Source organism: Littorina saxatilis, linkage group LG16 (assembly GCF_037325665.1).
Source record: "Littorina saxatilis isolate snail1 linkage group LG16, US_GU_Lsax_2.0, whole genome shotgun sequence".
NCBI lineage: Eukaryota > Metazoa > Mollusca > Gastropoda > Littorinimorpha > Littorinidae > Littorina > Littorina saxatilis.
The window spans coordinates 9807479-9819162 of record NC_090260.1 but is presented as its reverse complement, the minus strand read 5'-3'; the positions used below and the strand labels follow the sequence as shown (position 1 = coordinate 9819162).

At 40.1% G+C, this 11684-nt stretch overlaps 1 protein-coding gene across 1 annotated transcript in view; it reads left to right on the top strand.

The window, feature by feature from the left end:
* The first annotated feature begins 737 nt into the window (after positions 1-737).
* Positions 738-11684, top strand: part of LOC138950336 (Kruppel-like factor 18) — a 128120-nt gene continuing 117173 nt past the window's right edge. The window contains exon 1 of the mRNA XM_070322088.1: positions 738-791. The gene's annotated coding sequence lies outside the window, so the exon portion shown is untranslated. The remainder of the gene's footprint in view (positions 792-11684) is intronic.

The window sequence follows — 11684 nt, the reverse complement described above, 5'->3', positions numbered from 1 at the left end:
GGTGGGACATGGCTTCCGTCTCTGCACAAACAATTGACCCGTGTCCGTCCCGGCCCGAAATCGAACCTGCGACCTTCCGATCACAAGTCAAGTGCTCTACCAACTGAGCTACAGGGAACCCTACTGTAGCTTTTTTGTAGTACCACGTATATGTAACGCTATTTTGATAAAGTTGATACTATTTACAGCTTTCCGGTCATATGTCCGGCTATCACTCACTTTTAGGTGGCGGATGTCCAGATAATTATAACACGTGTTTCAGAATCTCTATTTTTGGGTGTGTAACTTTCAATAAAGAGTGTCTTTAAAAACATTTCTCTCAAAAAGTGTTCTTAAAGTCTAACACATGTTTACACTCGCATTCCGTTTATGTTGCGTTTAGAAATAAGTCCAGATACAACACATTAATTTGTCTTTGCGGCAAATGTCCAGATATCCCCCCTCAGACACGTATGTGTGTGTATGTGTGTGTGTGTGTGTGTGTGTGTGTGTGTGTGTGTGTGTGTGTGTGTGTGTGTGTGTGTGTGTGTGTTGGTGTGAAATATTGACTACGTGTTAAACAATTAACAAAACTGCTACCCCTTGGTTGACCTTCTGCCTTTCTTCTTGTCTGTTCCAGAAGCTTACTGCGGTAAGTAAGAACATGTAACAGCTGCAGCGAACAATGCAAGAAATATTAAAGTCAGATTATCGTCCGGATCTATATATATATCTTTTGGTGTTGTTATTTTACTCATACAATTTCTGAAACAGGACGCTCCCGGACGAACTATTCTTCGTGAACATTTGCAGTATGTATTCACTTTGTTTCAACTTGACGTAAACACATTTAAATTGGTTTGTTTGATGCTTTTAAACTTTGCAAAATACATGTGTATGTGTACTAACAATCTGTGTTTACATGGTCGTATTTTTAAACGTGATGTAACCAAACTGCTTTTTACATTTAGTCAAGTTTTGACTAACTGTTTTAACATAGAGGGGGAATCGAGACGAGGGTCGTGGTGTATGTGTGTCTGTGTGTGTGTGTCTGTGCGTGTGTGTGTGTGTGTGTGTGTGTGTGTGTGTGTGTGTGTGTGTGTGTGTGTGTGTGTGTGTGTGTGTGTGTGTGTGTGTGTGTGTAGAGCGATTGAGAGTAAACTACTGGACCGATCTTTATGAACGTTTACATGAAAGTTCATGTGTATAATATCCCCGGACATTTTTTTCATTTGTTTGATAAATGTCTTTGATGACGTCATATCCTGCTTTTTGTAAAAGTTGAGGCGGCACTGTCACACCCTCATTTTTCAATCAAATCGACGAAGGTCGGACTTTGGTATTGCATTTCAGCTTGGTGGCTTAACAATTAATTAATGACTTTGGTCATTAAAAATCAGAAAATTGTATTTTTTTTTATTTGTATAAAACGATTCAAATCTACGTTCATATTATTCGTCATTATTTTCTAATTCCAAAAACATATACATATGTTATAGTCGGATTAAAAACAAGCTCTCAAAATTAAAAATATAAAAATTATGATCAAAATCACATTTCCGAATTGATTTAAAAACAGTTTCATTTTAATCATTGTCGGTTCCTGATTCCAAAAACATATAGATATGTTATGTTTGGATTAAAAACACGCTCAGAAAGTTAAAACGAAGAGAGGTACAGAAAAGCGTGCTATGCAACACAGCGAAACCACTACCGCGCTAAACAGTCTCGTCAGTTTCACTGCGTTTGGCACGAGCGGCGGACTACAGTCATTGTGAACAATGCAGTGCGTTCAGGTTTTTTTTCTGTGAGTTCCACAGCTTGACTAAATTTAGTAATTTCGCCTTTCGCGACTTGTTTGTTTATATTATGTTCCTGACATTATTTACATTATTTTAAATTATATAATTATATAAACGCAAAAGAAATTTTATATACTCTGCTGTTTTAATATATTTTGTAAAGTGTTGTATATATACATATATCCCATGACCTCCCTTCTTTGTCTCTGTTACTTTAGTATGGGTATATATGTTGTATTTTTATAGCTCAATAAATACATCATGGACTCAAAAAAATATATGATAGTGCAGATTCCGATTTGGGCAAAGAACTACTTTCCTCCCGACCTTTGACCTTGCGCCAAACAAATAGATTGTAATACACTCTTAATTGTTTTGCTGCTAAAGAGTTCTATCCGCAGTTTTATTAACTCGTGCATAACACTAGTTTGAACAGTCGAACACTATTACAATGCCCATGGCTACAAACCAAAACAAAAAAACGAGTACCCTCCCTTGCATCGAAGCAGACGACTGTTCGTGAGAGTCTGTCACAGTGTTGGTGTGGGAACTGACAGAAGCTAGGGAGCACAGATAATAGAAGCCCTGTCACATAGACTAATCACACAATCAATACACATCTGGCTCATGTTTTAAATGACAGTTTCGAGTTTGTTAGTCAAACTCAAAGCAACAACACTGTGCTGGTGTCATGCGTAGCTGGACCCAGAAGCGTCCGTACTGGGTGGCTTCGCTTCGTATCAACCATCGGCTGTTTCACGTGTTTTGCGAGCAAGTCTACTATTTTGCCTGGCTCTGCAGTAAGTCCACATTGGCGATGAAGGTATCCAAGAACTTAACATGTGTGGATTTTTCCGTAATCCAGTCATATTCCTTCAAAATGCAATCAATCGGCGGTGACAGACTTGGTGTCAGCAATTCGCGACTTCACCAAATTGGTCCCGTTTCCTCACACCCATACCAGTTTAGGTTCATCCATGCAAACACACTCGCAAAACAGTTTATCACGTAGATACATTTCAAATAGGGAGCAAATGGTTAAATCTAAACCTACATATTTGTTCCCTAAAATTTGCTTCTCTGTCAATAAGCCTGATTGTATAGTAATACGTCCGAGAAAAACAACGTGGAATCGATTCTGAATCGAATAAGCCAAATGGGTGCCAACCCGGTTTCGCCCGTTCTGCCGACCTGAAACGCAAAACAAAAGAATTGTGCGCTTCAACTAAATTGATTTCTATACGAATTCATTACATTCTTGCAACTTATGAACCTTTACTTAAAGCTTTTAAATGGTCTGAAAGTAGTGTTACCGCGTACTTATCGATGCACTCATTCGTTTTATTTTTTTCAGCGACGGTCACTTAGTTTAAGGTTGCAAAAGGGCCAAGTCTCGCTGTCACCAGTGTTTCACTCTCCACAGATCGCAACAGTGCCGCTAGTAGTCTACACTTTGTGTTTGATGGTAGAATGGGATATACAGATTACAACACGAGTGGTTTTTTATATGGCTTGTATTTCAGTCAAGACCCAGCGGGAATATCAATCGAGAGCCACTCGCCAGAGGCTCGTGTCTCCCGATGATATTCATCCGCTGGGTCTTGACTGAAATACAAGCCATATAAAAAACCACTCGTGTTGTAACCTATACATATAATTATGTACAAAATGTACAGTGTGTGTGTGTGTGTATGTGTGTGTGTGTGTGTGTGTATGTGTGTGTGTGTGTGTGTGTGTGTGTGTGTGTGTGTGTGTGTGTGTGTGTGTGTGTGTGTGTGTGTGTATGCACTTGGGGATTAACTTGATCTTTTTCTTTCATTAATTAGTGTTCTTTTATTGTGGCACATTTAGGATGTTTTATTTACTGTGTTGTCTTCTGCCGTCTATATATATATTTTTTCACAAATCGCGGATTTAGGTTCGACGTAATTTGTACAATATTTGTACATGTTTACAAACCACGGGTTAACAGCTCAGTTAGAGGTTTAATTGGTGCCAGTGTGTAGACATACAGGCTGGGGGAGTGGCTGTATCGTTATAAGCGTCTGTTACTGGAGATCGTTCTTACAGCGGCGTCCGAGTTGAGACGGAAGTGTCCCACCTATTTGCGTTGATAATCGGGGATTAATGTAGAATTGTATCCTCTTAGTCAGGTTTGAGGCACAAAGTGTACGAGGAAAAACATGCTCTCTCAAGGGTGGAAGTAAAATGTCTGCCAGACTCAGCAAATAGATTAGGCAGCCCATGATCACTGTTGTGATTGTAGTTGAAGTTCTATCGGATTTGTTGTTGGCTATGTTGTTGAAGACGTATAATTATGTTCACGAATTTAAGTTAATGTTGTTGTTGTCGTCGTCGTAGATGAAATCAAGGTTGTAACGTGTCAAATCAATCGTGTTCCACCTACACGTTATCAGTGTAAAGCTGTTGTTGTTGATATTGTAGTTGTTCTTGGTTTTCGAGTTGTTGTCAGTGTAATTGTCGTCGTTGTAGTTGTTACCCAGTCGGATAGAAACAAATAAAAACGCAAGCCTGATTCTTTTTTGCAACTCCAAACATTCGGCAGCAGCACACTCTCTCGGCATGATGTCGGGAGCACGCGCGCATCCACAGCTGCAGCAAAGACGCACACCGAGCGTTGCTACTTTCGCTTCTGGCTCCCCCTTGTGACGTCACAGCCAAGGGCTTGCCGCCGCGGGGAATTTGAAGTCTCGCGTAGCAGACGAATTTGGTCGCTTTTTGAGCATGCATTTTGTGTGAAATTAGACTGATGCAACACAAAACCTGAGATTTACTGGTCGGTTTTTGCATCTGTAGATGCTTACCTATATCATTAAATCAACCCCAACTGCTTTATCTGACCTTAAAAATAGCCTGTTATGGTCCTTTAAAAGCAAATGAAATTTGGCGGACGATTGTAACATAACACTTTTGAAATAATGTCAAAATAATAATGGTGAATTATGGTAGACAATCATATGACAATAAAAGGAGAAAAAAAACACAATGCTAAACTAACAACAGTACTCACACGCGCTCGCACACTCACTCGCACACACACGCACACAATGACTTCCACATGGTAGAACATAGAATACTACCAGAACAGGACAATTCTTTCACTTGAATACATACTTAAAATGAACAGCCTGACTGCATACTCCAAGTTCAAAGTTCGAGCTTATATTGCAATAATAAAAACGTTCAATGCTTGTTATTCTCTCAGGTGCCAGGAGACAGGTTCCGGATAACTCTCACTTACTCCATGGCACATGTCGTATGCATTTAGAGCGCTTACTTCCCTTTGTTTGCCATAATTGCGCAGATATGGGTCATTTTCCAAAATTGGTTAATCAGAAATCCCAAATATGCACAGAAGGCAGTCAGGGTGACGACTGTGGGCATGTGTCTAGGCTGCAGCGTGACGTTTTCGCTCGTAAAAAACCACTATGTGGTTGTGCACATGATCGCTTACACGCAGGGGATGGCACCTATACGGAAAACACGAAAGCACAAGCGCAGGCTTAGACTTTTTGTTGGCCAGCAAATTGTGAAACACATGAGTACAGTGGAACTCCCCATTTAAGACATCCTCCTCTTTCAAAACCATGTTGTTTTTTTCTATCATACATTCTGTTCATGCTGTTATAGTGTCACGCAGATGTTCATGTGAACTGAGATTGGAAACCAACTGTCATATCCAAATCATTTTCATTTTCATTTTCATTTCATTTCATTACTTTATTGTCCCATCGCTGAGAAATTCGGGTCGCTTCCTCCCAGTGGAAAGCTAGCAGCAACGGAGTCGCGCTACCCAGATGTCTGCGTGTTTAGGTGTATTCAGCCACCTGCACTTATGGCAGAATGACCAAGGTCTTTTACGTGCCATAGTGATGACACGGGGGTGGGACATGGCTTCCGTCTCTGGGTCTGCACATAAAGTTGACCCGTGTCCGTCCCGGCCCGAATTCGAACCTGCGACCTTCCGATCACAAGTCCAGTGCTCTACCAACTGAGCTACCGGTCAAAGGGACGCTAACAGACAATAACCAACCAACTTAGAGCATCCTTTCACTTGAATACATACTTAAAACGAACAGCCTGTCCTGACCTGTACGTGTTTTCCTCAAGTGTTCCTTCATTTTAAGACTCCTTCCTATTGTAAGATCTGATATTCTCAGATTGTGTGAGGTCTTCACACGTTGTTTTTTTACTGTACCGGCTTATTTATTGATTATTGTATTGAGGAGATTTATATAGCACATAACTAAGAGCACTATGCGCTTTACAATATCACTAGTTATAAGCACACGCAGACATACTCTGATTAAATATAACTTAAAACATACTAAGAACACTAAACATTTGAGAAAATAGAGAATTAAATTAAATACTAGACAAACGATTAAAATAAGCGTAATGCCTACACCAACTGCAATGGGCTATTTCAAATACAAAAGTTTAGTTAAATATACAAGGCAGTGCATAAAACTCCATAATCCGTTTCAACGGTGTGAGCGCCTACCATGACACAGGTCAATCAATAAATCAATATGAGGCTTATATCGCGCGTATTCCGTGGGTACAGTTCTAAGCGCAGGGATTTTTTTTAATTTAAAAAAAAAATATGCAATTTATATCGCGCACATATTCAAGGCGCAGGGATTTATTTATGCCGCTTTCTCATGTGTGAGTCCGAGCAATTACCGTAAAGTTCCTTGTAAGCGCCCAGTATCGAGTAAACGCCCACCCCCCACTTTTAGTCCAAAACCGTGCATAGGGTATAGTACCTTGTAAGCGCCCACCCCCCACTTTACACCATTGAAATCAGGGGAAATAAAAATTCCGCACTTGATCTGCTAGTTTTGTGAATGATTTCCCTTTCTTGCAAACCCTATCACGTGTGTCTGCACGCCTTGGATCTAAACGCCTGCAAGTCAATGATTACAAGATGCCGCGGATCAAATCGTACACCGTTGCATTTAAGCTGTCAGCTCTTGACTATTTGGATAATAACGCCAATGGAAACACACACACACACACACACACACACACACACACACACACACACAATACTCCCCCTCCTCTCGCTCTCTCTCTCACTCTTTCTCTCTCTCTGCCGAAAACAGTCTTTGGCCAAGTAAAATAGACTGCTGCCCATATCCAGAAGACGTACCCCTTGTTCAAGGGAAACAGAGACACAGTGCGGCCGACAGCGGCACCTCTGCAGACAAGAAAAGGATGCGACGACATGTGTCTCCCCAAGCTCTTCTAAGGACAATACGAACATGAAAAACAATGGAAGATGAAAAAAGAAAGAAGATATGATTACGAAGTGATCAAAGATCACATTTCTTACTAAAAACTGCTCGTGCATAGGGTGTAGTACCTAATAAGCGCCCACCCCCTACTTTGGGTCGGAATTGGTGCACAGGGGGGGGGGGGGGGGTGGGGTGGGCGCTTACAAGGTACTTTACGGTAATTCAGACAAAAAATGACCAGCTCGGCACATTACATATTTTACCCAATAACTTAGCACTTTCTTGTTTACGCTTGAGAACATTTAATCTTAACCGTCGCGATATAACCTTGAATGGTTGAAAACGACTTTAAACACAAAATAAAGAAAGAAAGATTTAATCTTAAATTGCCAGTTCAGAAAGGCAGAATATATATGTCAGTGTAATATTTGTCAACATTTGAGGAAAACCTTGCTACCATTGGGTGTGTACGTTAAAGATCCCACGATTGACAAAAGGGTCTTTCCTGGCAAATTTCCTCAGGCACAGTTAATAATTGTCTACCTATACCCATGTGACTTGGAATAATAGGCCATGAAAGGTAAATATGCGCCAAAATGGCTGCAATCTACTGGCCGTATAAAATTCCATCTCACACGGCATCATTGCAGAGCGCCTAGAACTGTACCCCCGGAATATGAGCGATATAAGCCTTATATTGATTGATATTGATTGATTGACTACCAGTCGATTTATGCAGAAATTCAAAGTAGTGAAATTTAAACATTTTTTGTTTAATAACAACAAAAGCGAAAGTTGTTGAACTTGAGGTATTGTCTTTGTTATAATATGAATGAAACATGCTTATTTGGTTCAGTCTTTTTATTGAAAAGAAAAACCCACGTCCTGTCAACACATGTGTGACCCTCCACCACCGAATGAGTCGCATGTCACCTTTGTATGATTTTCATATTTTTTACATTGTCCTAAAGATTGTTTAATGCTCTATCCGGTGGTGAAACCCGTTTTAGAAAAGAGCAAACAATATTGCTATTTCATATGTTACGTGGATTTCCATTGGTCAATTGGGCAAAACTGAGCTCAGTGCAAAAGTGATATCGACGACATTTCCGTCGATATCAGTGTTGATATCGACGACCTCTGTATTGCTTCCTCACTTCAAAAACAAAAACACCTGAATTTAAAAACAATATATATGAAAATGTAATGATCCCAGAATTTAGTTGAGCAAGTGACTAAAGACTTTTCGAAAGAAAAGACATTTTGAAATACTGAAAAGTACAAGAAAAGAGTGAACATAAAGAAATAATAATCAGAGGGAGGGATATGGAACAGCCAAAACTGAGACAATTTTTTTTGTAATTTCTTTACAGTAAATACAAAATGTCCAGAGAATTAGCAATATATCTAACATTGACTGACTGTGTGATGATATCTTCTGCTATTGGTCTGTTTCGACACTGATATCAAAATCTCGACCTCCGGTCTCGATTTTGATATCACTGTATGTCACACGCATTCCTTCTTTGCCACTACTAAAGCAAACGTGTGCAAGATTGTATGTTACACACTTTGATGCCGAAATCAATTATTGTGATTATTCATTTATTTCTGATTTTTTTTACCTTTACATACATTCAGTCACTACCTTAAACACTTATGTTTTCAGAATTCATTTCAAGTGATCACGAACGTAGAAAAATGGGTATCAAAGCGTTGTTACATTTTGTTGTGCATTCTGAATAGTGTGCCAACAGGCCTTGGTCAGTCAATCACGTTTTATCTGTGTACTAAGTGTTTGACGGTAAAAGAATAACACCAACCCTGTTCTCCTGTATATAACTGAAAGCCACATTTTCTTCTTCATTCAATTTCTGTTTTCAAAAGCTTCGTCGACTTTCCACTTACACGACACGGTCCCTTTACAAAGCTTCAATGAAGAACCCTGAATACGAAAGGTCAAAACAAAACAATAGGTACTACTTTCACTATCGTCGTCTGCAACGAAAACAGAAAATGGCGAAACGCTTTGCTACGTACACAGAGGACGAAATTGCAAAGAAAAGATCGAACCTTACACCTGTGACTAGGAAAAGTTGCATAGACAGTTCCGTGCGGATCTTACCACGTATCAACGTACATCCGATGCTCAGAACCTACAGATGGGTGACGCTTTGGCGATTGAGGCTTCGTCTTCAGCTCTAACACGCACGCAGACAGTCAGGCAGGTCTAATCTGCACCAGCGGTGATGGAAGATTTGGATTTAGAAACACTCGAATGTTACTTCGACAAGATAAACGAACCGAAAGACGAAAGTGTGCCCCAAATTCGGAAAATATTCTTTCAAAACTGCACTGTAAACAACATCAACATCACTGTGAGAAAAAGAACAATCCAAACACAACCAGTTCCCCTGTGGAACATTTCGGGTGGACTTTCCCACGACCTGACCTTCAAAAATTCTCCGTGTTCTTTCGCGCTTTGCATTCAATCTGTGTTAGTGCGCGCGTGTGTTTGTGTGTTTAGCTTTCGTTGGTTTGTGCTGTTTGGTTAAAAAAAAGTGGTTTTTTTTCATTGAAAGATTCAGAAACGTTGGTTGATACTTTGTTAAATGCATTCAACCAGAAAAAGACACGAAACGAATTGGATCTATCTTCTGCGCGCATGCGTGTGTACGGTATGTGTGAAAAGGCAATTGTGTTGTCAGTCTGGATTTGTGCCTGTTATTTCGTCCCCAAAAACTCATTTGTATCTTTCTATGCCAATGCTGTGAGACATAATCGCCATTACGAGCTACTCGTGTGACAGAGAGTTTTCTTGCACACTCGACTGCTGCTGAAACATCTAGTCTCGTGTGCAAGAAAACTCTCTGTCACACGACTAGCTCGTAACAGCGGGTACTCAACAGACCACAGCAGAAGATATCATCACACAGTCCGTCAATATTGGGTACTGTTTGACTTATAAGCCTGTGACTAAGGTGACCCTCACACTGCTACCAGACACTCCCCGGACTTATATTAAGCCTAGCGCAGAACCGCGCGAGGTGAAATGCGACTCTTTTCGTGGTGGAGGGTCACATTTGTGATTATGATTAGTTAACTATTAGTCCAGGTTGACATACTTCTGGTTATTATTTACGAAATGTTGTGTCCCATTGTTCTATTTCGTTGTTTTAATTGTACTTTTGTGTTATCAAATGCATGTAGCCCTACGGGTTCTTTAGAGTAGATATTGCCGTGCCGTACCTCTTTGTTTTCCAGCTTTTAAGTTGAAGTGGAATGATGTATGCATTCAAACTGCATACACTGTTGATATAGTTACTGTCACACGAACTAAGTGTTTTGACATAGATTTAAGTAAGTTCCCTTTTCTATTGGTTTGCAGGTTTAAACCCGAGACAAAAAGTTCAAGTGGGATAATGTATGCACGCTGTCTGTTTCCCTTTCTTCTCCTGATTGTGATCGCAGGTAAGAACAATTAGCCATACTTGCGTCTATCTGTCTTTCTGTCTCGCCATTTCCATAGCAACAGGGACATTTGTAATTATACGATTATGCTTTTGATTGTAGTCTATGTGTTATGCGTAATGCGATGTGGCGCCAACAGACACATTTCCTTATTTGTGTACAATGAATATGGACATTAAATAGTCTTAACTTATCTGATCCATTGTCAGAGTACCAGTTATTCCAGTCATTCCATACTAGACTCAATGGGACGTGGGGTGATGCATGCACGCTGTCTCTTTCTTCTCTTGATTTCCATCGCAAGTAAAGACAATTAGCTAGACTTCCTTCGCACTGTCTTTCTGTCTCTCTATTTCCATAGCAACGGGGAAACTTGTGCTTGTCCAATTATGGTATTAATTGTCGTCTGTGTCTTATAAGATATGAGATGTGGTGCCAACAGACACATTTCTATCTTTTTGTACAATGAAAATTGACATTAAAATAGTCTTATCTTAGCTAAGCTTATTGTCAGAGTACTATAGATATTCCATTCATTCAATACTACGCTGAATGAATAGAGGGAAGAAGAGGAAGTTTGTCTGCCTGTGTATGTGTGTGTGTGTGTGTGTGTGTTTGTTTGTGTGTGTGTGTGTGTGTGTGTGTGTGTGTGTGTGTGTGTGTGTGTGTGTGTGTGTGTGTGTGTGCACCATATTCTACATGATATTCCCCAAAAAAAACACAATCCTTTTTTTTTCGATAAAGGTTTTTAATGACGTCATATCTGGCTATTATTGAAAGTTGAGCCCGTACTATGGGATTGCATTTTCTGCTTGAAAGCTTAAAGCCACACTCCGCCTGCAGTAAACCATCTGATCACTGAGCTTCCCGAGATTTTAATTACGATACAAATATACTTCCATTTGATCGCTTACCACTCAAAATATAAGCAACGAAGTGACTGTGGTAAGATGAACAAAGTTAAACAAGTCGCGTAAGGCGAAAATACAATATTTAGTCAAGTAGCTGTCGAACTCACAGAATGAAACTGAACGCAATGCCATTTTTCAGCAAGACCGTATACTCGTAGCATCGTCAGTCCACCGCTCATGGCAAAGGCAGTGAAATTGACAAGAAGAGCGGGGTAGTAGTTGCGCTAAGAAGGATAGCACGCTTTTCTGTACCTCTCTTT